This window comes from Camelus bactrianus, unplaced genomic scaffold (assembly GCF_048773025.1).
Source record: "Camelus bactrianus isolate YW-2024 breed Bactrian camel unplaced genomic scaffold, ASM4877302v1 HiC_scaffold_44, whole genome shotgun sequence".
NCBI lineage: Eukaryota > Metazoa > Chordata > Mammalia > Artiodactyla > Camelidae > Camelus > Camelus bactrianus.
In genome coordinates this window covers 480,590-508,167 of record NW_027413960.1, presented here as the reverse complement: position 1 = coordinate 508,167, position 27,578 = coordinate 480,590, and the positions used below count along the sequence as shown (strand labels likewise).

The 27,578-nt window shown below is 35.8% G+C and overlaps 1 pseudogene; it reads right to left on the bottom strand.

The window, feature by feature from the left end:
- Positions 1-22,395, bottom strand: LOC105080039 (kinesin-like protein KIF21A; annotated as a pseudogene).
- Between the last annotated feature and the right edge of the window lie 5,183 nt (positions 22,396-27,578).

Sequence of the window (27,578 nt, the reverse complement as noted above, 5' to 3'; positions counted from 1 at the left end):
TCAGCCCTGGAGCATGACTGCCTCCGCGGTCTTCTCGTCCGCTCGGCCGCCGCCTCCCTTCTTCCCGCCGCTGCCTCTCTGGGCCCTTCTCCTCCTCTCACTACACTCAGGGTCCTCCTCCTCCTCCTCCTCTGCCCCTGCCGCTCATGCCGCTCCACTAACTACATCCGGGTATTTTTCAGGGAAAAAAAATCACAAGACAGTATTTTCAAGTGTCATACCATCCACATAAAAATTCAACTTGCAGAATTTACAAATTAATTATTCTGAGCAGGCAGTTAAATTATACATTCTTTTCCAAAATTCAATCCACAGCATTTAAAAATTCATACAGTTACAGCATGATCTCCTCTCTTTACAATCTACCTATTTACATAGCTTTTCCTACTACAGATGATAAAGTTCTCATCATGGCTACCAAGGTTTGCAAACACAGTATACTTAAAATATATTTAGCAGCATATAAAAATTAGATAAAAAAGGAAAGAAATACTCCTATTAAATAAAAGTGAAATTAAAAGGTGATAATAAAAACAACTCCATAGAAAATAGATCAAAACATATTTTTGTTAGGACATCAAAAAACTTTCCCATCACAGGGAGAGGGTATAGCTCAAGCGGTGGGGCACATGCTAAGGATTCACAAGGTCCTGGGTTCAATCCACAGTATCTTCACTGGAAAACCAAATAAACCTACTACCTCCACCTTGAAAAAAAGGAAGCTTCCCATCACAGAATGTATGCACAGCACTAATAAAACAATTTAACAGCATTCTAGTCCTGAGCACAGAGTACAGCTCAGCTGCACAACTTTGGTCAATACAAGTAAACATCAACATTTAACACAAACTGCTTAACATTCTTTGTTAGTAGATTAAGGTCAACTCCATTTTATGAAAAGTCATCAATAATACACTCACATCTCTTTTCCATTACATTAAAAGAGCTTTCAAATTTGGGAACCCTCTGTAGACTGATATAAATACCAGACAAGCAGATCACAATTTGACTAACATTCTTGACATGTTTAAATATGTAAATCAGCTAAACAGACTATATGAATGAGTTAACAATGGGTTGCATTGTATTCCAGGTGTATTTTCTGACTGTCACAAAAGCAGACATCTTGTATTTCAAATAATTTGAAGGTGTTTTTTAATAGCTAGGCACAAAATTCCAGCCATGATAAAAGTGTGAATCAAGCAGTATATCAATTATAGAATATATATGCATTGCTAGATATTAAAATTAAGCACACAGGATAGTACACAATTTTATTAGAATACCACTTATATTCAGCAGTTGGACTCAGATATATTTCCCAGTTAATCCCATTCACAATTTTGCCTAGTAAAGTGCAGGACAACATATTCCATAAAGAACACAGAGTATTATCACAGTATTCAGTTTATGACTATCTTCATTCATGTTTATTTACTGGCAATATCTTCCCCCAGATCTCCTGTGTCAGACATTTGACCATCTTGCAAATTTCAAGCCTTCCAAATTCTCAGTTTGATCACTACAAAATAGTAAATTAAAAATGAACATGTGAAAAAATGTGGAAAGATAAAGAAGTTCTCAGAATTACTTATCATGGAATGATTTTCTGAAAAGGTCTTTAATAGATGTCAGTAAAAATTTACATTGTCCCATAAGCATATCAGTTACCGATAATAATGAAATTTAAAATAGCTCCTATTATCAAGGGTTTACTATGTGCCAGCCATTGGCACTATGTGCACCTTACATAGATTAATGAATTTAATTCTCCTTGTCTACCATAAGATTTAGATAATGCTATTATCCCCTATTTACTGATGAGCAAATTGAGGTCTAGAGAAGTTAAGTAATTTGCCCAAGATCACAAAATAAGTGATAAAGCATGATCTGAATCTAGACAGACTGGCTCCAGGACCCTATCTCCTAAACACCACACTGATATGACAAGGTCAGAGGTCCTTAGGCATAAGAGCCCAGAGTAAGGTCAGAGTCTGGGGGCCGGGTAGTGACTCCAGAGAGCTGGTGGCTCTGTCAATAGTCAGGAAGAGTTATGTTCTGGTGAAATCAGCAGAAGCCCACAGGAAAAGCAGGGGGCTAGTAAGAAGTGGACCACCACTCTGCCTATCAGAGAACATAGAAGATACAAAGTTTTTCTGAGAAAACTTATTTTTGTTCACCCAACATGTGGGTACTGGGGACCAGTCATTAGACAGTCACTTTTTTCTACCATGTCTCCCATGGATCTAAAAGGGGAGTGTTGCTTTTCTCTAATTTCCTAATAAATCCAAAGCCAAAAAAAAAACAAAACAAAACAAAAAACAAAAAAAAACAAAAAAAAAAACCCAGTTACCATGGAATTTTATAGTTAAAAAGCATTTCAAAGTTTATGCAGTCCATTTCAAGGATAAAGGAAATTTAGTGACTTGTCCAAAGTAACACAGTGGAGCACAGAGCAGAGCCTATAGTCCAGGATTTCTAGTTCTTAATCAATAATCTTCTCTCCTGTAAGAGTTCTCATCACAGGAATAAAAAACACACTTTTTTTCCTTTTTTTTTTTTTTTTGTATCTACATGAGATGATGGATGTTAACTAAATTTATTATGGTAATCATTTCATTATACATGTAAGTCAAATCATTATATTGTCCACCTTATACAGTGCTGTATGTCAATTATATCTCAATAAAAGTCAGAGAAAAATAATAATCTTCTCATCAACGCACACAACACATGTACATTGAAAATAGTAAGAGGCTATTCTCATTCATTTATTCATTTATCCATTTCATTTATCCCATTCAACCACCCACTCAAGATATTTTCATTGAGAACTTGCTGTGTTCTAGGCACTATTTTAGGTGGCTAGGATAAACAAATAAGTAAAAAATAGAATTTTCTGCCTTTATAGATCATACATTCTAGCAAAAGGAGACAGACAATAAACCACAATAAATAATTAGATTGTAAAGTTTATTAGAAAGTAACAAATGTTATAGAAAAATAAAAGAGCACAGCAAAGGGGAGCAGGGGGAGCAGGTCAGAGGAGAGATCACAATTTTAAATAAAATGGCAAGGTGATTCTTCTTGAGGAAGAAAGAACTTAGAAGAAAGTCTGAAGGCAAAGAGATCAGCCAGAGCAAATGCCCTAAGGCTTGAGTGAGCCTGCTGTGTTCAAAGACCAGCAGAGAGGTGATGGGTGTTGTCAGAGAAGGAGCCTGGCAGAGGGCACTGGAAGGTGACATGAGAGAGAACAGATGCTCAGGGGGCCAGGCCCAGTATGGGCTCGTCTCTACATGAAATGGATGACCACAAGCTTTTCAGCCAAGCAGAAACATGATCTGACTTGTGTTTTTAAAAAATTACTCTGGCTTCTGTGCTGAGAATAGACCACACATGGGCAAGGGACCGTGTTTAGGAGGCCCCTGCAGTCATTCAGGAGCTGATGGTTACTAGGGTTGCTGAGGCAGCAAAAGACATGGTGATAAGTGGTCAGATTCTAGATGTAATTTAAAGGGACAACACCAACAGAATTTGCTGATGGTTTGGATATGAAGTGTGAAAGAAAGGGAGGAATGAAAGTTTCTGGTCTGAACAAGAGAGAAGACAGAGAAGCCATCGACTGAGACAGAGAAGGCTACAGAGCGAGCCTCAGGAAGGTTGGGAGTTCAATTTTTGGCGTATGAAATGTAAGATGGTCACCACTACTAGTCATGAGAGAAAAACTTGTGCCAGCTTCTGTCTCCTGTTGTAAACAAGGTGAAAACTTGAAAAAATCTATGAAACAACTATTTTCAGACCCTAGGCAATGGGTAGCTCAGGCTTGTGATCCCTGAGAAAAGGGAAGCAGAGAAGGTAAGCTCTGTGATGGACTTGGTTCTGGTTCTGGAAGCACTTTCCAGACTACAGCAGGGGGCGGGGGAGCCAAACAGAAAAATCACAGAATGGGAGGTGAAGAGATAAGAAGAAACACCTGGGAAGTATGAAGTCATTGGGATTTGTAAGACCAAGTAGAGAAAAGGAGAGAGCATGCAAAAGCAACTATGGAGCTACAGGAAAAATATTCCATAAATGTACATAGAGGGCCTCTATGGCGAAGCTGCACATGAGTAAAGACTATAAGGCCAGACCAAAAACCAATTACTGGTACATATAAGTCAAACGACTCCCAGGGCACACTGAGGGCTGTGAGATGCTCAGGTTCTGACCAGTAAAGCCGAGAGTATCATCAAGCATTCAAGACAGTCAGTAGGCATCCAAGAAGAGTTCAAAACAAGTCTCAGAAAGATGAAGCTGAGCCACAAGCAACTTAAGTGCCTGACAAAGCCCAACACTCTTTAAAGGAATATAATACAATTCAGATACTCAAACACAACAGTGTCATGTTCAACAGTCAATAAAATATTACTTGACATAAAAAAGGAAGAAAAATGAGACCCATAATCATAAGAAAAATCTATGACAACAGATCCAGAAATCAGATATGATGAAATTACTACTACAAGGACTGTGAATTACACAGTGCCTCAGTTTTCCCTCCTGTGAGACAGGGATGATGATAATGCTCCCCTCCTAGGGTTCTCATGAAGACAAAATGAGTCAGTGCCTGAAAGCACTTACAACAATGCCTGGCAGATACTAAGCCCTGTACACATGTTTGTTAAATAACAAATACGTAGAACTAATTTGAAAATAGCCCTTCTGATTTTATTGTCTATTTTCCTGATTTGAAGTTATGTGGTAAATGCATCTGCATCTGATGCATCAGGAGTAAACTGAGGGAAATGTCAGTTCTTCAAAAATAACACTGGATCATGGAAGAGAGGAACCACAGCACCCTCACACCTTGCTGGACAGGACTCAGGGACGCACAATTATTCTATAGTCTTATCTGAGTGTCCTATGACTTTGAGGGATACTAAGTTATTTCCAGCAAACTGTCAAGGACACAAGTTTCCAAGGGGATAAACAAAAGTGGTGACTCTTAAGAAAGTCATGCATCTTGGAAATTGCATCAATGAAGCACCAAAAGTAAGCACCTTAGAAAAACACAAAGTAAATTGGCTTTGATGTTCTTTAAAGATGAGAGAGAGGAAGCAAATTTCAATGAAAAGAGGGATTTGATGAGAACATCACAAATAATAAGAGACACCACAGTAATAGGACAGAGGCTTCAAAATAAAATCAGGGTTATCATGCACTTAAGATAAAAGAATCAAGAAGGTGCTCAAGTTAAATTAAGTAACATAATTGGTGCATGAGTGACATAAGGAGATTTTCAAGATAGATATTCAGGAGAAATCACATTTTATTTGAAGGAGACAAACACCTCACACTGTAGTACATATGCTTTCCTTCCCAAAGTGCTTATATACATATGATGTCATTTTCATGGTCACATGTCATCACCTCCTTCAAGCACCTTCTTAAGTGTCACATTCTCAGGGAGGTCCTCACTGACCACTCTTACTGTGCAATTCCCCCACCCCCCAATACTCTCTCCCTTGCTTTATTTTCCTCCATAGCGCCCATCACCATCTGACATATTTTACTTATTTATTTTCTTTTCATCTCCTTAGAATAAAACTGGGGTTTGTTTATGTTTTGTTCACTTCATTATTCCCAAGAGTCTAGGAAAGTGCCTGGCACACAGGAGATTCATCATGAATGAGCAAATAAATTAATCAATCCAGTCATCCGAAGAGGGAGGAAGCAAATATTTATACCATGTATTTTAAAAGAGGTGGGAGAGGTAAAAAGAGGGTTTTTTTTTTTTTTAAATAATTTGTTCTAAATATGAAGAATGGCAAGTTTGTTGCCTTTCTGGGAAAAAAAGTCTTTAGAAATTAGTCACCTATGCATAAGTAAAAAAAATTAAAATCACCAGGGGACAATCTGGCAGGAGACTTGCAGCATAGTCAGAGAGCTGATACGGGAGTAACACTATTATCATGTAACCTGGGGAGCCTGAACTCAGTGCCCACAGTGAACCTCAGAAAATGGAAATAAGACAGCATGAACAGCCATTAGAGTGACTGTAGTAAAAGAAGGATTTCACATGTTCTACATTCCCAGATGTTGACAACAGAGCATTTATTAAATCTGAATACAAGCAACCAGTGTAGAGAAAGATCACACGGGGAAACTGACTCAGCTGCAGCAAAAGCGTGGGTGGGATTACCACCTGTGGCTTTGCTGGGGCCATCATGACCTTCCATCTCTCTGATGCGCACAAGGTTATCCACGTTCCAGAGTTTCAAAATACCCCCTCTGCAGCCACTGAGCAAAACCGGTGGCCTGGCACCACTCCCAGGGCACAGACCCAATCCTTGTGTGCGTTTGGAACTTGATGAGAGAAAAAAGAAAAATTATCCACATAAGAGGAGCCTTACAAACAAAATTTTCATACGAAAACAAGTTACAAAAGTTTTTACTGACAAGATTTGATATTTGGAACCCTGAATTGGCCTGGAAACTATAAAAATCATTTGGTATGCAATCACTCTTAGTGATTTAAAGAAATAAATCTATAATTTGCTCTGCATTTGCCTCACTAGTTATCATCAGTGTTATCAGTATTAAAGGGCTAGCATATTAAAAATCTATAGAATCTAAAAGAACTGGAAAGTATACGGAATTTTTCAAACGTCATTTCCTCTTCAAAGGAGTAAGTATCTCACCTTTCTCTAACATGTATTTCATGCAAGTTTGGAAATTTTAACCTGGTATGTAGTCTCTAAGGATTATCTCATAAAATCACTGCCTTAAATTTTGAACAAGAACATAGAGGCCTAAAGCTTTCTGTTGAAGGCTGGAGCTAAACTATACATTTCAAAATGAGTAGACAATAATTATAAGCTCAGACATTATGACCATATTTTATGGATAAGTATATTTCTATGCATAATATAGAAGTTACATCCAAGAATGTATATCTTTAAAAGAAAAACATTTGAATTCAATGTCTGCATCTGTTGCCACATTTTTTTCTATCAACATTCATGCTTCTTGTTTATTTGCTTTTCATCTGGTTGTCAGCAGGAAAGTGACAGCAACAGCAGCACAAATGCTCCCACGTGGATAGAAGGGAAAGCTGGAACCTGAGAACAAGTTCATCTGTAAATTAATTTCTTCCTCTGGGAATTAGGGAAAGCCACCAGTATTTGATTGTACTGTCAAAACACTTCAACCCAACCACCAATCTACAGGAAGTGAGAGAACCAACACTCGTGGAGGTATGAACATGCTCCTGCAGAGGAGACACCATTTACACTGCTATGACTTCAGCTACACTTATAATTCTTTGGAATGTGCATACCTAAAGCAAAAACAGAACAAAATGAGAAACTGTAACTGCTTTACTCTGAGACTGATTTTATTTAAATGATAAAATTCTACTTAGAGGCTCTTCAAGTTCTTATAGAGAGTACTGGTGAATTTGAAGCACCAAATATATCCCATGCATTACCTGTAGAAGGTCTTTTTGAGCCAGATCCCATTTCTTGATTCCATTGTCTCTGGACCCACTAACTGGGGTTAGCGTTTCAGTGCCATCATAATGAGGGGGCTCGAAACTGTGGGTGGGACTCACAGTTCCAAGAGCACCTTCAGTTACACCAAACATCCAAATAAAAGCAGTCATCCTATTTAACTTACAAATAAGTACCTGTATGTGTTCATTCATAGAAATACATGAGATGTATATTAACCAGACATGACTTGTTTTGTTGTGATATTTTACTAAGGCAACTAAAAAACCTGCTATGAATGACTCAGAATAAACCTAAGCTCTATTTTCAGATTACTTTTTCTTACATATTAGGCTTTTAAAGGCAACAATTTTTTTCACGTATGAGTGCACAAATGGTATGTTCAATAATAAAAATACTGTTTATCAATCTAGTTGCAATTTAAATAAGTGACATGATGGTTATTTCAACACTGCTAGGTGGCTCAGTGGTCCTGCTGGTCATCACAAATACCCCAGAGCTGATATTCAGAACTTTTCCCTCCCCTCAGTTGCCCTCATCTCTCTCAGCTGTTGACCTTGTGATGTCCTGCAAAGGCTAGTGTGATCAAAAATAAACTTTCTGGACCCTCCTTCCAGTTACAAAAGTTTGCTTTTATCCTCAGACATTCTCTTACCCATCATTTCTTTTCAGCTGCTTCTTTCCAAGGTTCACATCTTTGATCTGACTCTTTTTTGGTCTGATTCAACAATTGCCACCCCTTCTCTGTTCACACCTTCCCTCTCCAATGAGCCCATCTCCTAAGCATTTAAACACACTCAAGTCTATAGAATACAAAATCCTCTCCCCTTAACCACTCTCTTTTCAAGTCACTAACACATTTCTCATCTCTTATTCAAAGTTCCTTAAAAAGTGTCACTTATATTCTTCCTAGCTCTCTTTATCACTGTATCCTCTTTGTTGATTCTTGTAGGATTCCCCAAGGCTGAGTCATGTCAACTTCTTGCTCTTTTGGCCATGTCAACTACTCTAACTCCTTGAACATCTGCTTCTATTTGGCTCTGAAACACACATGTCTAGTTATAACTTATCTTGAGCCCTGGACTTTCCTTTCAAATGGCCTACTGGGCTTCACAAGGAAATCCTCAAACTTAACATCTCCAAAATCAAGCTATGCATCTCTCCTCATCTTATCTGCTACTTGCATAAAACCTGAAGACAATAATATGTTCACTATAGATGATGGTGATGATGGGACTTAAGCAGCAGTTGGATGATTGAGCCAAGAAATCTTTAAAATCCCACCCAACCTATCTTCTATGACAAGTGATCATATATGTATAAATAATAAGACAACAAAATCAGGAACTATGAGTGAGGAAGATCAGGAAGAAAAAGCAAAGGCTAGAAATGAGAAAAAAAAAGAAATCTGATAAAGAGAAAATGGTCCTAGGTGTATCCAAATACTTTAAATCTATCATCAAATAGGAAAATATAATTCAGCAAATCTATTATACACACTTTGATGTAATGATCCTTGGAGCTGGTGATGATTAGATCTTGTTCATTGGAAATCTGATCTACAGTAAGACACATAACAGGGCCTAGGTGTCCTGTTAACTTTCCTGTGGACTGAGACCTTAAAAAAAAAAAGAAAAATAATTTTGTTTGGAAATATTTCTTAGCATGCTAAGGCTAAGCCTCAATAAAAATAATCTATATTCTTTGATAAAACTGCTCATTTTCTTCTGATTTAACTCCACCTCTATACAACTCTGTTCAAATTAACAGTCAAAAAATGGCCAAACTATGATGGAAGTTTCAGAAGTCCTAAACAAGTTATTCCAAAGTGACTAATGTCATTCAAGTAGTAAACAAAAAGGCATCAAATATCCAAAAACTTGCTACATGTTAATTTTAACTCCAAACTAAGTCCAGGTAAACTTTAACCTGTTAAATGTCTGTACGTGTTATAGACATATGACTGATGTTATCAGGCCCAATGTGAAATTGGATTAAAACAACTACGTCACTGATATAACTAGAAAATAACAATATGGAGAAAGTAATATTACTTTTTATACACATGTATTTTCACACATACATATACATGTATATGTACACCCATCTTATATACACATGTGTACACATATACACATACATGTATGGGCACTATGTATGCACACATCTGCACCAGGAAATAGGTAGTCCATTTCCTCAGTTATTTTAAAGATATGAAAATGACCGGCAATATATCTGACTGGTAGAAAAACATGATGTCAATTATCAGGGGGTGACAGTGAACCTTTGTTTTGTAGTCCTGCCTCAAGTCAAGCTGCTGGGATGCAGAGATATATTTGGCTTCCAGAATATTACCATTTCTTGAACACTCTTACTTTGTTAAGATGAATCTGTATTTAATCATGTTGCTGAAATCAGGCAGGTTTCAAAGGTTCTAACTTTTCAGCAGAAAAGAAAACGTAAAGATTTTCAAAAGCTGATCTTTTCTGCCTCATGTTATGGCTAAGTATCTTCCTCCATGGTGCTCTGACTGCAAGTTTAATATATTCAAGAATAAACCAAGTCTTCCTCTCTTTCCTAATTTTCTTAAACAAGTATTCTTTATTTTTCTACTTCTTATTTTTAAAAGAGTACTCAGGGCTGTGTTTTTTCTTTCTCTTTCTTTCTCATTTATTTATATATAAATTAGGTTTATTAAACTTTTTCAGACATGCATTAAAATATTACAAGTTATAACTGGTTATTCCTCAAAATTTCTAAAATAAATTTCCCTTTATTTACCAGTAACAAGTTCCTTCTATATTGGATTATTACCTGAATTTCCTGAATTGCAGACTTAACTCAGTATCCTGTAATTGCTTGTTCAATGGCCTTTATCCTCCTTTATGCGATGTTCTAAGAAGGTGGACCCCATGTTTGTCTGGCTTAGTCTTTAGCCCCAGTACCTACCACAGTGTTGGTACAGTGCCTGCCATAATCGATCTTGAATTAATATTTGTTAACTAATAAATATTCTCTTGCTGCCAAAATGGAAAGAACTAAAACACTCAAGTAAAGGATAAAAGCTCATACTTCAATTTACCATTTTTCTTTTTTTACTCACTTCATCTTCTTACTACTTCATCTTTTATATATATTATTTCATATTCACCAAAATCCTGTGAGGATTTATGTGCAAAGTTGTAAAGTTTATAAACTGAAAAATTTAGAGATGTAAGATGCATGACTGATGTTATGAAAAATAATCCTTTCACAGGTGCTGATGCTGTTAGGGTGAGTCTTGGTCTCTTCCTAGTAAACAGTACAACTGGGAGACATATATTAAGGAAGGCAATTTTCCTTCATATATATTTTTCCCAGCAATGGGGATTAAAGAAGGAGAATTGTGAGTTTGCTAATGAGGAGAGTAGAGACATTTAGGAGTGTTGTATTCAGCAGAAAAGCCTAAGATTTTATATTAACTTCTGGGGTTATAAAAATTAGATTTCACATGCACTAATGAGTGAAAAAATATATTTGCCATATACAAGAAATACATTTTCCTTTAAAATTCTGCCTTTTAAGATTCCACATTCTGACAACATTTCCAGAAGCTGCATAGAGGAAGGTGCCAGTTGGACTTAGTGCAATTTGACTGGTCTGGTTTTCCCCAGAAGGAATAGCAAGTGTCCAGCTGGTACGTGCAGAACAGGCATCTCCAAGAGGAACTTGACCTGAAGACCTTAACAGAGGTGAAACAGAAAGGTAAGTCACATTTCTGGAAAACATTTAGGCTTAGAAATCCTTAAATTCTTAGGAAACTGGCTGAAGGCAACCAGATCTGGCTACTGTAAGCACCTTACCTAGCACAGCATTTCACACACATGTGACTGGCACTTATAAATGAACATTTTGACAGATCAATAAATGAATGAATGAAGAAAACAAGATGACATGGCTTTAAACTCTTAATTTGCAAGTCTCTTAAACACTAGGAATTCTGGGTCCTGAGTTAAGGATGACCTCAATATGATTCAGAAAAGATTAGATGACAATGATTTAAAAACTCAACAAGTGATGCAGTGCCACAAAGGTAATTCATCTTCCTGCAGTTTCCAGAAGTCCCCTGAGGGGCAAGCCTACCAATATTCCTTTCATGTGTAAGATTTGCCCTTTTCAGTTAAAGACACTGAGGACTTCTAAAATTATTTTTAGTTTTTGTTTACTTTAACCCAATCATATATGGATTAGTTGCTATTGCTTAACCATAACTTACTTCTATTTCCTCCACTAAATTCTAAATGGCAAATGTATTTTTAAATTTGGGAACATTTTCTCAGTTAACTTCTAAAATATCAAGTTATAATCAATCTTTTCAAATTAGATTTTAGTGAGTCAACTGGATGGGTAAATTTCTAACATAAGATAACAGTGTTCTTTTTCTACAAAATTTCCCTCAAGAGACTTGTATTCAATACAGTAAATAATTAGTAATTCTCAAAATGCAAAATAGAATTTAATGTTAGTAAACCCCACTCTACAAATTAGTAAAAATTAACCATTCCTATGCTTTCTACTCTTATTTAAACCAAGAGTTCACCTTAATTTTAATTATGTAAAACAGTTCATCAACTTTATGGCAAAAAGAATCATCTGCTCTACATTTTAAAGATATACATGATAAGAAACACATAAAACAAACTCATCCTCCAATTATCCAACACAATCTAAAGTTATAAAATATGGGCTAACCTCAAGGCAGTGTTAAGTCCTAAAAAAGAAAAAAAACTCTCAGTTATTCAATACATGCTAATTAAATGTTGCAAGTAATTCTTCACCATCTACAATGGTGACTTCAGCCATTTTCCAAGGAGTGGTATTCATTTAGAAGCATGTAAATCATTTAACTATATAAGTAATAAATACTATGAAAATTTAATTCCTTAGTTATTTGGTTAGGGAGGAAATATGAAATGTGTACTTAGTCACAGATCAAATATGACTTCTCCCTTCCTGTTTAATATTGAGCTCTTATATATTATTTTCTCAATAATTTTTTTCACCTTACTTTATCGGTATTCTTACTGTAAACAAGTTAATGTTCCTTGCAAGTAGACAGGTATAAATAAACAAAAATTCATTCACAGGCCTATTTTTTCTCATATTTATAAACAAGGACTATTTGCCCCTTATGCTATTTGTCTTTAAGTTACTTACATTAGCATTTGAATGCACTTTGCTGAGTCTCTGATATCTCACACCTTAATATAAGATGTTGACATTGTGAAGACCAAACTTGTACAATTACAGTATTTTACTGATATGACATTGTTGGGATGACCCCCCAGTGACATTGTTTCCTGCCCAGTCACCAGATTCCATACTTTAAAAGTACAATCTGAAACAAAAAAAGAGGAAATACTGTCAATATGAACTAAATTTGACTTCTATGGGAAAAAAAATGAGGTAAGGAAACAGTAATTATTCCATTAACCTGAAACGGGCATCCTAACTCCATCCTTGACACTTTGCAGCAGGTTCAAGGGCAAAGTAGGTGTAAAGGATTAGATGAAAGCTAGGGATGCATCACGCAGTATTAAAAAGAAATTACACAAAATTTTAAAATAGATATATGAAAAGAGTCTTGCTCCAAATTGCCCCTGAATTTTAAACAGCCATCCTAAATCAGCCATTTCAAAATCTGCTCTTAGCTCCTGAACACTCCATACTCATTAATACACATACGTTTCTTTCCAAGAGTCACTGATGGATGGATTTTATCTTTGACTCAAAAAACATAATCATAAAACTATTCTATTTTGTTTTTCTGACATGTTGAATGTGTAATTATACTGGAGAAATCAATTTAACTTGAATCATTAGAAAATTATGTTTTTGCAGAGTCAATTTTTTTAATGGGGGAATTGCTTGCAATTATTCACAACACGTATTTAGACTCTTATATTTCCCTCATAGACAATAAGCAAAAATCTTTGCTGATTAAACTGAGTCTTGTAACATCCATAAATGCTAAAAAACTTTAACTAGCTCCCCAAATTCCTATACATGCTTCCTTCTCACCTTCCTAGTCTCATTGCCCATTGTCATGTATATTCTACATTTCAACTCAATTGGATTTAGTTTCCAAATTCTTTTTTTTTTTAAGGATTAGATTTTTTCATTTATTTCTGCTTGGAAGAGGTACTGGGGATTGAACCCAGGACCTCATGTACGTTGAGAATGTGCTCTACCACTTGAGCTATACAGCCCCCCTCCCCCCAAATCCACTTCTACCTCCACATCTCTGCTTCTGCTCATCTCTGATCTTGGTTGCCCATCCTTACCTGTCAATAGCAACAATCCTGTAAGGTTCATCCGAAATACCAACTTATCAAAGCTTCCCTTATTTTTTACAGCTTGACATAATCTCTCCCTTTTCTGAAACCCCAAAACTTAGTCTATAACTTTTCAAATCATTTATAGTTGATTTTTTTTAGCTGCCTGCCATTTTACCAAAGGGGTTAAGAGCGCAGGCTTGGAGATGAGTAGACCTAGGTTTCCAATCCTGGCTCTTCCACTTTCTAAGTGTATCTGGGGAAATTATTTAACTTCTTGAATCTTCAGCTTTTTCATCTGTAAAATGAGGATGCAATATGTATGTCATTGGTGTGGTTGTGAGAATTAAGGGAGATGTAATTTTCATTCTGTCCAGTACAGCCTCTGACTTACAGGAACTGCTCAAGAAACAGTGGCTGCTACCCACCTAACTCTCCCTATCACATTGTATGTTGCAATGGCCTTTCATAGATTTTTGTGCAGCCTGCATTACTAAGCTCAGGCCTTTGCACACATTAGATGCTCAACTACCAAAGAGAGATGTACCCCTCGCCGTTCTACTCATATCACATCAACAGAGGTTTTACTTTCTTACCAACCATGCGGTGATTTTATATTTTATATAATTCAGGGGTTGAACCAGATTATCTCTCAGATTCTTGTGAGTCTTAAGCAGTTTGACATTTTTTTCAAAACCTGCTCAACATAATCATTTTTTAAAAGATCTGTTACATATCCACATGACACAACAACCAGCACCTTTTGATCCAGTGAACAGAAGAGCATCATAGCCCCCACACAGAGCGCAGCTGTGTGTGCCCTTCAGCTATGTGCACACACGGAAGTGGGGCGTTCCGATTCCTTTTGAAGCTGGAAGTGGGTTGATTATGCCTCTGAGCTGAGGGGGGAGCTTTATTTCAGTAGCTATATCATGAAACTACTTTTAATTTTTTCTCTGACTTTATGAAGTCTTTCCAAGTAATAGTAATAAAATTCATACTGCTCCCTTGTCTGATCTTTTAAGCAAAGGGACACAGCATGAGATAGTAAAAGCAGTGATGGCGTGCACCGAATAATCAGGTGTCAGCTAGCAGGTGCATTCTGCAAGCAGCAAAGCCAATGCTGCATCTGGATTTTCTTATTAGTAATTTCATCTCTTTCAAAATTAATGAAGTAATATTGGGAGCTGTTCAGGTATAGTGAATTCTGACAGGTATGAAAGTATAAGTGATGGTTAACTGGAAGATGTCTCTCTGTCAGGCTGGAATATAATTCTATGTCAAAAAAGACATTCTGGAGAAAGTATAACACATGCCACCGAAAATAATAAGAAAGCAAATTTCAAACCAATTTGAAGAAATATAAGAATATTTACATAGACAAATTCTAAAGGGGGAATGGCTCAAAAATAGCAAAAAATTTACAAACTCTTAACAGTGTGAAAGAAAAAAAATTTAAAGGTAAAATTTTAAGAGAACAATGAGGCTCTTTAGGGAGCTTTCTAATAAATTTAATATTTCTAAAGTTTCTGCTTTATGCCATTGGACTGTGAACTATGGAAATAGAAAGTTTATCAAAACACTGTCCCTATCCTAAAGGAATTTAAGACAGGATCTGAATTGAAATAAATGTAAGAGGAAGACTAAAGATGAGTGTGAATTAAGACATGGTAAATATGTAAGTTGAATTTAACTGTGCTTCAGAGCAGGAAGAAAATTTATGCTGAGGGCAGATGCAGGCATGAAACAAAGCTGACTATTTCCATCTTCTTGATGAATGAGAACAACCTTCATGATGCAAGTGGCATGAATAATTAAGAAGAAATGTAAGCCCACGATAAGTTAGAACTGATAATGAAGACTTATTCAATGAGTTCAAGTGCTCCAGTTTCTGAATCATTATGTGACAGCGTTTTGAAAGTATATACCATTGTCGAGGCAAAATCATTGTTGGTACACTGGATCAATGAAGGGGATAAAACACATAGACCCAATTTTCTAGAAAGGAGAAAAATAGTGGATTTCAGAGATTACAGATAGGTAACTCTTGTTGAGTCTCACAGAGGAAAACATTAAATAATTATAAACACTTAAGTGCTCATATAAATGCTCATATATAAGTGATAACATGGGGAAGTTCCCTAATCTCACGGGGAAGTTCTTTGTAGAATTAATAGGCAGCATATTATGAGAATGTCATATTCACAACATATGTTGACTCCAGAAAGGTCTATACAAAAAGCTTTTCAAGTGACATCCTTGTAGATGTGGTGAGTAAATAAAACACTATTGTAGTAAGGTAGTTCCATCAGTGGCTGAAGAATCACACACAAAGGGTCCATGTTCCTGTCAGTCTGGAAAGAGGTCTTCTATATCTAGTCAATCTTTCCTCAGAAACAAAGACAGACATGGCATGTTTATTAAATTGATATATTAAAGAGATGCACTGCCTAGAAAAAATTACAAACAAAATTCATTTAAGTACATATCCACCACTAAAATATTCAATGGAAAAAAATTAAGCATAAAATTTAAGTTGAAGTTAGAAGAGAATTCTCCAAGTAGGAAAGGGGCTTAACTCAATTTTACAAGCTAAATAAATTTGTTTATTGATATGAGATCAATGGCTTAACAATTTTTGATTCTTCTACCAACATTTTCAATGACTTGTGCAATAGAAGCAAATATTTCAGAAGAAAGCAAGAGAGTTACTATATTCTGCTGAGGCCACATCTGGAATAAGTTTGAGCTCTGGATGCCACAGCCCAAGAAGAACTCTGAAAAATTGGAGATTTTCCAAAACCGTGGAAGCAGAAGGAAGGATCCTAGATTGCATAATATTAGGAACAGATGAATCTAAAGCTATTGAGAAGATAAGAGGACTTCCATTAGAGAGAGCATACAGAAGCACAGTTAAATGGCTGAATATTCAAAAGCTCTGTCAGATACCCACAAAAAGATGCACTGGATTAATTCTGCTATAGCTCAAGAGGGCTGATGAAAGGCCAATGGATAGAAATTTAAAGGAGGTAAATTTAGTCTCAGGAATTTAAAAAATCCTTTATTTTTAGAGTTTAGTTACAATGATTTCAAAAAATGAAGGGAGTTCCTCATTACTAGAAATAATACCAGGAACTGTTATCACACGGATATGTAATGACAAAACCCAAAGTATTATTTTCATACATGCATCAATTTGAGATTTTTGAAACTAATGCTCAGTAACTTGTTGGTAATCTAACAATTTAACCAGAACTGAAATGGGAGCAAAACCTCCTCAAAAGTCTGAATCTGCCATTTCAAAATCTTAACTGATGTGGGGTTTAAAAGCTATGAACTGAAGCTGTCAGATTATAACTATTGCTTCACATGTTGAAAAGTTACAATCTAATACACAGTCAACTGCTACTGTTACTTCGAAAACAGAATATGTATGTATATATGTATGTATGTATGTGTATTCTAAGAAGCTGACTATAAAGAAAAAAAAATCCATGTTAACAGCCTAAGAGTTGCATGATCTGCATTTAATGACACAAATCATACTAAGGGGGAAAAAGAAAAACTAAACAGTACCCTCAGTTATATAATTCTATGTCTCCAAAAAATTTCCTTCATTCAGATCATTCTCTTTATCCTAAGAATCTATTAAATGTTCCTTTCATGACATAACATCCAACACAATTCTGTCATGTCAAAGGTTGTAATATTACAAAAGTAAATATTTGCCTCCAGTGACTTAATGTATGGCCCAGCCTAGAGACCAGAATGTCTTTTTTCATTCTTACTTTTTTTTATTTTTTCAGACCTTTGAAGAAAAAGAATTTCAACACTAAAGAAAGAATTTTATTCATTAGATACTGAAAAATACTCTCATATTCTCAGAATATTAGGGTTAATATTTTATAGAGATTACCTTATATCAAAGATAATAGAAAAAATACAGAAATTGGAAACATACATCCATGGTATTTCTTTTCTATTAAAATTAATCTATTTACATTCTGAAATATATAAATCAACTTTAAAATTGTTTAAGTTAAGGAACACTGCAAACTTACACAACAGATCTGATCTGAAGGAAAAATAATGCTTACTTTTGTTCCATGCAAAACCAGTAAAGTCTTGCAATGCTGTGAATGAGATTAATTTCCTCTCCCTTCCCCAACCTGCCTTCTGGAGGATCTACTGATGATCAGGAAAATGGCCATAAGACATGAGGGGGAAGTGCAAAGGGAAAGGAGACAAAATGATTAGTAGAAAGAGGAAATGATAGAAAGAAAAAGAAATTAAGTGTCCAAAAAAATCTGTAACATGAAAAAATGCAACATTGTTATTTCTAAAATAGCATTTATTAGTTAAAAATATTTATTATTTTTTAAAAACTCTTTTTCTTTCTATTTCTTTCTATACTTTAGGTACCATAGTATACTTTTTCCCATAGCATACATTTTCTCATCACAAACCCTGCCATAAACTTCTTATTTAAAATCAATAAAGCAACATGAAAAACTACCTTATTCACCTCCCACAATTTAAGGGGGTAATATTCATTGAGGAAATTAATTTTCCTAGAACTATATTTATTTTAAAGAAAACTTTTAGATTATAGACAGAAAACAAATAGCACAATTTTTTATGTTATTATACAAAAAATTCTGCCACTACTTTGAGAGTTATGATCACATAAATATATTTTATATATATTGAAATTTATGATTAAAATATTAGTATATTGACATTTATCATTTATGAATGCAACAAAAATGAGACTTGCTTAAATTTTCTAGGAAGGCTTTTTAGAACATCGCTGAAAGGCCAGAAAGTAGTAAAGACAGAAAGTACCTGTGTACCTCAGACAGAGAAGAGTCACACTCATCAGACCTACAGGGAAAGAGTCAGAATTATGAGGAGAAAGACTGCAGATGGTAACAGGTGGACACTGAGGCTGAACTGATTCAATAGTATGAATAATAGAAACTTAGCAAACATTTTCTTTAACGGGCCCTGCTTTTCTATTTGCACTGGATATCAGCAATTCAATATACACCTAAGTTAGGTAAAATATTTTGTTCTTATGTTTTCTAACAAGATTTGGTGGGTGGGTACTTTCTGTTACTGTTCCATGGAACCTATCTGTCCTCACTTTCTAAAATGTAGGCCCTGAAGAGGAACACCATCAGGTAAATGAAATCATCACTTCAAGGCACAATTTAATCTGTCTTGTATTAGAAAACTTTTCCCATTTCAATAACCATTAATAAATTTCATTCCTCTTGATAATTACTTTAAAGTCTCATATGAAAATTACTCAAATACATGTGTGCATGGGGAGCAAATCAGTCAAAATTGAATAACCTTTGATTTAACTCATCTCAAAAACATGGAGGTCTTCTGCCTAGTCAGTCCCTCAGTAACAGTGGGGAGGTTTTGGTAGGATTTAAAAATAAGTGAGCAATTCCTGTCATCCTGACCCTGAATCCTCCAGGACTGGCAGTAAGCCTGGTTATTATGATACTAAATATTTAGCATGTAGTATCATACAATAGGCTTGGGAAGAATGAGGACAGAGTGAGTGCTGGCATGTCATGTCATCAGAAACAATGTGTGGGACCTAACTTCTAGCAGGTGAAATAATGCTAGTCTTAAAAAGGGGCCCAAAGAAAGTGATTCAGAAGGTAGGTGAGGGTTTGGGGTAGTCAGTTATTCTAAGTTTTAATTTATAGAGATGGCAATGGAGTCAAATGATTGGCAGCTCATAAACTATTTCAGTTAAAAAAATGGAACTAAGATTAGACTGTCAAGATTATCAAAAGACTGACAAACTTTTATGACTGTAAATACAAGGTGGACAAAATTTAGTAATTCTTCATATCACTAGTGAAAATGGACTTCCTAAAGACCTTCCTAATGTTCTATTCTTTTCTCAATTAAATGAGATGTAATATTTAACAATGTTCAAGAGTCTCTTAATACTTGTTTTTAAGTTTTAAAAAATCACCTGACTAGATCACTTTAAAGGACATATCATCTACTGACTAAACTATATTAAAACTTAATCAAGCATTTTATCCATAAATTAAGTTGATTAAAGATTATTCCAAAATAATCATGTATCTTTCTAAGTCTACAGAGCCATTTAGCATGATCAAACATGCCAGACAGATCTTAAACAATATCCTGTAAATTTCAGAAATCATCAATATATATAAGAAGATCATAGCATAGAAAACAAATTGGAGTGGGAGGCTGGATATCAAGTACATACATCCACAATGTTATAATTCAAAATCAAAGCAGACAAGTCAGAGTTAATAAATAGTTTATGGCAACACCACTAGTATGAAATTTTTACAAGAGAAATTCTGGCTCAATGTAAGAATTTTTTTCACTTCAACTTTGATGAGGATTACATTTTCCCTACCCCTCCAACTTTTCTTCTCCAACAGCCCACCCTGAGTTCTACCCCCTCCACCCATAAAGGTACTCTTTTTTTTCAAGAACACAATGACTCAAATTTTGTGGTGAATTTGTGAAACAACCAAATGGTAACAAAATGTTTCACATATGTGACATGTTATTTGTGAGCTGTCATACCCACCAAAGATAAAATAATTTGCCTCTTTTCAAGGCAGGCTATCCAGACTAGAGGTTTTTATGGGCTCAAAGAAGATGAAGAATCCCAAGAAATTTCAACTTCAAGTGATCGCAAAGATACTTCAATTCTAATTGACTTGCAAAAGGAAAAGGCAAGGCAAGTGCTGCAGTGGAGCAATGCAAATCTACAGCAGGGAATAATGTTCAACAGGAAAATAAATTCATCTAATTTTGTGTATATAGTTCACTTCCCATTGGAAAAACATATAAAATACAGCAAGAGTTCACAAGTCAGACTCCATCTCCCACACACATAGAGAGCTAAATATTCTCTCTGGAATGTATTGAAAGGCTCTGGAATATTATAATCCATAGTTGGGACTCTTTTACATAATAACTTACTTATCCTGATGAACTGATGTGTTTCCCTGAGAAACAGTAAGATGATTAAAAACATTCAGTTCATTACGGGGCTGGCTTGGTGGGGAAGAAGGAGGTAAAAGACTAGCTTCTGAGGTTCCAGAATCTGAGCTACAAGGGAAAAAAAAGTTAAATAGGTGGCATTATTGGCTTTTATTTGTTAGAAATGTTATAAGAAACATGCTTTAAAAAAAATTCTCAATAGAGAATTCCTTCCTTCCTTTCTTCCTGTCTTCCTTTTTCATAAGATAAAATGCACTCTGAACAATTTAATTTTTTTCCCCACTGGATTGTTTTACAATGGCCACAAGATGGCACTAAAGAAAAAGTTCTGTCGGCTAAAATCTAAACTCAGTATGAATAAATCAAGGCAAGTTTAAAATTATACAATTTTACAGTTGGGATAAAGATGTTCACTTTATAAATGAGGGAACAAACCCTGAGAGATTAAGAGGGATTTGCTTATTCAACTGATTAAGTCATTTATTTTTTAATTACTTATTTCTCCATCCCCTATCTCCTAATTATTCTTGAGATACTTGATTCAGTAGAAACAGGTAAATTGCATATTTAAATATAGGAAGCAAAGATGATTAGAATAATTTCCATGACATTCAAGGCAGCTAAACCAGTGGTCAAAGTATAGAGTCTGCATAATAGTACAGGGAAGGGGGATGGTATAAGATTGTTCACTTGGGGTTACAGGAAATGCCACAAAACTTCTTTTTATATTTATTTTATGTTGAAGAAATTGGGTTTGCCAATATTTGAATAGAGATTGCCATTGATGCTCTCACTTAAGACCGTGTCAGAGATCCACCTGCCATATGCAGCCCATTAGGTGACCTGAGGGAAATGTGAGTGTGCCACAGGGTAGAAAGGTGCAGTGGCTCTAACCTATTTATAACTTTCTGCGTGTTGTGATGTTGCAATTTACAAATGCCCAGGTAAGTGGACCATCGGATTATATTGTATATTGTTAGGCAGACTAACCCTCACAAAACAAGCTAACCCTCACAAAACACACACATAGCTTTTAAAGGATTTCAACAACAACAACAAAAAAATTAAGGATTTACCAATTTAAATATGAAAGAACAGCAAGAAAATAGCATAACTCTCACATCTTTTAACACTAGATTTTTTCAACCACTTTAAAGAGGTGAAATCAATGTCTGTTTTATCAGATAACAGTCAACATTAATTTCAAATTTTTCTAGAGGACTATTTGAATTACAGTTTTAAAAACCTCTCCTCAAAGCTATATTAACTCCACAATGACATACACAAATAATTGAAAAATAAATCAGAGTACGTGATTAATTTAATTTACAGGTATGTGTGTGACCAAGAAGATTAGAAGACCACAAGCCAACAGCTGATTTGATTGTCTTAAGTCAAATCAGTCACAATCCTGGCCTGAATATGGACAATAATTCCACTGCTGTCCTTTAGTATCTCAGTGCAGCTGATATTTTATACCATCTATCAGATAAAAAAGCATTAGCAACTGACTGCTTTTGTTCCTTGGTCTTTGGGTTTTCTGCTTTCTCACACACTCTTCTCCTTGCCATGGGGGAAGGCTCTGGTGGTTTTTCTGATAGAGATGACTGTTGGAAATAAGAGAGAAGAAGATTCTGTAATCATCTAGTTTTAAATATATACATGTAACTTTGGCAATTCAACCTAAGTTTTTAATAGATTACTAACTAGAACTTGAAAAAGGTTACTTGGGAATAAAAGATAGAACTAGGATATGAAAATATTACACAAGTTATTTTTAATTAATGGGAGCTTGACAACTGCATATTTAGTTTTTAAATTGGAAATCTTATCAAAAATATATAAGCCAATTATCTTTGAACATAAACATCAATGCAATACTGCCAAATAGCTGACATGAATTTTTAGGTTTTAAATGTGTTTGTTTGATTAAAACTGCTTTAGTTGAAGAAAAATACCCTTTACAATTTTGCAAGAACAAAAATATTAGAATATCAGAATATGAGATACAACAATGAAATTTAATGAATTATTATTACAGAGTGGCAAAAGAATACTACAGGTGAGCACAAAAAAGTGTTTTACTTAACTAGTATTTAAGTATTAATTAGCTATATAAATTTTGGTAATAAAAATATTCTTGTTTTATTATAAACTTTAAATGTTGAATAATGGCTATGAAACTAACAATTTAAGGCTGATTTTTGTGTATAGTGGTACTCAATTTTAATTGGAAAAAAGTGAAATTTTCTATCCGTGGCTAGTTATAATAATAAGGAAAAAAAATCAAAGAATTAGAAAGCAGGATCCTCAGAATGAGCTTAGAGTGATTCCTGCTTGAAAGTGAAAACTAAATGTAACTAAACTTCCTGTGCCTGATTTTTCTAACCAGAGGAAATCACATTTTAGAAGTTCTGCATCATTTAAGTCATAGGCCTACTTAGGTGAATTATTTTACTTTATGCAATAGAAGTCATGAAGTAATGTGTTATAAAAGTTATCGTACCAGCACATGACCAGCTCTTAAATTTGTACAGAATTACACAAGCATCTTAATTGATGAAAACTTGAAAATAAATCATGTGAAGAGACAGTATCTAAAAGATATTTTCTACAACCTGTCATGAATTATAACATTTTTAAAAAGAAAGAGGCAAAAAGAAGATATTCTGGATTCCAGGTCATAGATTTAGCCTTGAATTTCCAAAAGTCTCTATTCATCTGAAAGACTAAATGCTGAACACATGGGAGTACCTAAAATCTGGTCTCAGTTCTGTATCACTGCCTTCACCAAAAGCATTTCTTCTACTTTTACCTTATCAAAAAAAGCAATGAAACCGTAGGCATCCTAGTTAGCAATCTTTATCAGCAAAATCAATCGTTAATCACATAGGCCACCTCAAGCACAAGCAAGAAAGTTCTGCCATCTTTGAAATTAACTTTGGAACTAAATGTAGCAGATGGGCTTACTGAAAGGAAGGCAATGAAAATGACTTCATAAGATGAAGAAATTTATGAGAAACAGATATTCATGTTGGGGGAGGGGAGTTTGTTATATTTTATTATTTTCAGAGTCATCTACTGTGTGCCACTTTTTTGGCACTATTTTTCAATGTAGTCATGTGTTCATCCAGTAAATCATTTGCTAGATAATATGTGAGGGTTAATTTGAAAAAAGTTATTAAAAATCTTTACCAGTGAATGACTGATGTAGTTGTAATACAACTAACAAAAAAACACACACACTGGCCTGTGTAGGAAAATCTTTCTTCTCAAGATAATTATGCACAATTTCTAAATAAAATCTGGTTTGAATAGAATGTTTCTTGTTAATATTATCATAGATGGGAAATGTTCCCTCCTTCAACTCTTTAATAACACAGTAATAATTCTTTGTGTACACACTCTTCCCAGACATACAATGTCTTCAAGGCAAAGAATTAGGAAAGTTCAAAATGTATTAAGTTGATAATTGATATCTGCATTTTTCTTCAAAAGTGTCAGCAAAATTCCACTCACCTGCCCAGGCTCTTAGAATGAGGATGTACCATGACTCAGAGCAAACTGGAGAGGCTCCAAGGTTCTGTTTCATATAATGATTTTATAGGTGTCACTTTAACCTACATTTGTTTCTAAATAAATTTTGTCTGTAATTCACATCTCAGCCTTTATAAAAATGATAATCTTTAAGAAAGACCCTAAAACTTAGAAATAGGATAAAGCAATTTCTTTTTTTTTTTTTTTAGGATAAAGCAATTTCAACAAAGAATATCTCATTTAAATTATTCTGAATATTCAAAAAATTAGCAGATATTACACATAGCAGAAATTACTTTGAAAACTAGAGATCTTATTTACATAATTAAAAAAATAGAAATAAGAAATTAGCAACATGTATCTATATAAAAAAGGAAAAGAGAAAGAAAAGAAAAGTCAAAAGAAAGAAATTTAGTGTAGCTGGGCCAGACTTACGCGCTGCCTCTCTTGGAAGCAAAGCCAGACGGAGGAGGGAGCTCTTTATTCCTAGCAGAAGTACTGGTCTCAGTATTCATTCCAATCTGTTGCCCTTCTGCAACAGGTAGAAGAGGGCCAGGCAAGAAGGCTTCTCCTGCACTAGTGTCTGAAGGTAAAAATATTTAGCGTGTCTTTTCCTAGCAAGTGTGTCAAACATAGCATGTAAGACAGTGACAAGCCAGAGCTACAGCCAGATGAGATTTTCGGGGGTCATAATCATAGCCAGCATTTGTATATGCTTATTGGATGCCAGAAATTTTTCTAAACACTTTATTATATTAACATATTCTATCATTATCCCAGTTCACAAATGAGAAAATGGAGGCACACAGAAGCTAAAAGTCCAAAGTCACAGTTAGTAAGTGGCAAAGCCAGATTCAAAACCAGGCAATCCGCCTCCAACATTACTGTGCTATCCTGACACTCATGGCCCGCTCCGTCAATGTCTCATTAAAAAAGGAAAGAAAGAAAGAAAGAAAGAAAGAAAGAAAGAAAGAAAGAAAGAAAGAAAGAAAGAAAGAAAGAAAGAAAGAAAGAAAGAAAGAGAAAGAAAGGAAGAAAGAGAAAGAAAGAAAGGAAGGAAGGAAGAAAGGAAGAAAGGAAGAAAGAAAGGAAGAAAGGAAGAAAGAAAGAAAGAAAGAAAGAAAAAAGAAAGAAAGAAAGAAATTAAACCAAAAAAAATTGCAGGGGATTTCAACTCGATTTTTCCCATGTTTAGATGATTTATTTAATGTAAATTTTATTTTAATATCAATTTTTATATTTTTGTCGCCATTTTCATGACCCTGTCTCCTGATGTCTTAACTGGATGTTTAATCTGCCTGCTGGATATCCAACACCAGCCCATCCTAGCTTTTGGCAGCTTGGTGAGTCAGGTGAAGGTTAATTTTCCCTAGAATCTAAGTTCACCGTAAGCAATCCCTTCCATACTCCTGGAAAACCAAGGGACTACCTTGTTGTTAATGCTTAGAGCTGGATGTTATCACTAACATAGTAACAGATAATCAAGGTGTTTGTCACGTTATAAACCTTTAGAGTTCAGACTCCCTGTTTTATTCAACTTTAAATCACCAGCATTTAACATAGTGCTGGTACATACCTATTTAAAATATATAGTCAACTTCGTTTATTCAATGAGTGAAAAATAAATGATTTGAGATCCTTTCAGGCATCTTTGCAGTTCAAAAGGAGTGTCAGAGAGCAAGAGAAAACTTTTGGAAAGAAAAAGCCCTGCAGACGCTCACCCATCCCCCAGACCGCCCTGCAGCTGGCGCACCTCCACTCCCGGGCGCCCGCCCTCCCTCGGCCTCCGCAGCTGCGGCGCCTCGCACTTCTGACCTGAGTCCCCGCCGCGCTCGTCTCCGCCTCCGGGATCCGCCGCCCTGCGCCATGGGTCCGGCCACGGGCAGCGAGCGCCGCATCCTCCCCGGTACCCGCGGTCCCACCTCCACCAGGGGCCACGCGCCCTTGACAGCCGCCCCCAGCCGGGCCGGCTGGGCTCCCCTGCGCGCGAGCCACACAATCCGAGCAGAAGCGGCAGCTGCGGATCAGCGAGGGCGGACAGTTCGGCGTCAGGCTGGAGGATCGAGGCTTACTAGAAAGCAGCACTCGACCAAGACCTCACGAAGCCCAGAACCACAGAAAGGCATTGTGGGTCTCCTGGTTCTCATTACTGTCACACTGGCCCTGGCGGGGGCTGCCTTCAGTGCTTTTAGCTGAGCATCCTCTGAAGAAATGCTGTGGTCTCTTTTGTGTTTGGAGATGAGAGTGATGGATACACAGGTTTGGGGGTCACCTCTCTTCTCAGAACTGGCAAGACTCACATTTTAAATAGTGTGTCCATTGCAAATAAAGACAATTACCCTTCACTGCCAAGAAAAAAAAGAAGAAAGAAAAAAAGAAAATGCCCTGCAGGCCAGCCTTTTATCCTGTCAGTTCTCTCCTCTGCCGGTGGAATCATTTCCCGGGGCTTCCTAACCACAGTGGTGTTTTCAGGAGATGGCCTTAAGGCCACTTCTTCACGTGTCTCCGTGGCATCCTATAAGGGCATGAATAGCGAGGCATTCACAGAGCCTGAGACACAAAGTTACCTTAAGAGATTCTTTCCCCAAATTAAGACTGGATCCAAACTACACTAGAATGTTTTCTTTGAGTCTGGGTACCTTCTGCTTAGTCACTTGCAATAAGAAAACACAAACCACATGTTACCAAGCCGGTGGCTCAAGGACCACACATGAAGCCTGTCGATGTGTTTTGATTGGCAAGCCCATTATTTTAAAGATAAAGAAATTCCCCAATGAAGTTCATATTTAAGGCTTCTCTTGAAAAAATTGAGAATCTTGCAGCCTTAGGCCCATATTCCATTATGGCAAAAATGAGCAAAAGCAGAATGGTGGCACTTGTTTTAGATGGGGCATGTCCTTTTCAGGTAATCACACTGATCCCCCTGCTAATTGTCTTACATCCAACCTAAATATTCACTTGCATTACCTGGCTGACCACTGTGGGCCTCAAATCCATCCTGTCTAGTAGCACAGTATTGCTCTTTCAGGTCCTGAATCCACCCATTTATTCAACAGATATTTACTAAGCACTGCAAAAATCCAAAAAAATCTTAAAGTGGTTATAATTCACCTAGTAGCTGCCAACACTCAATCTGAAATGTATCATGTGTGTCTTACACATTTAACTATATATTACTCATTTTTTTAAACTTCACAAGTATCCATTATAGCCTCAG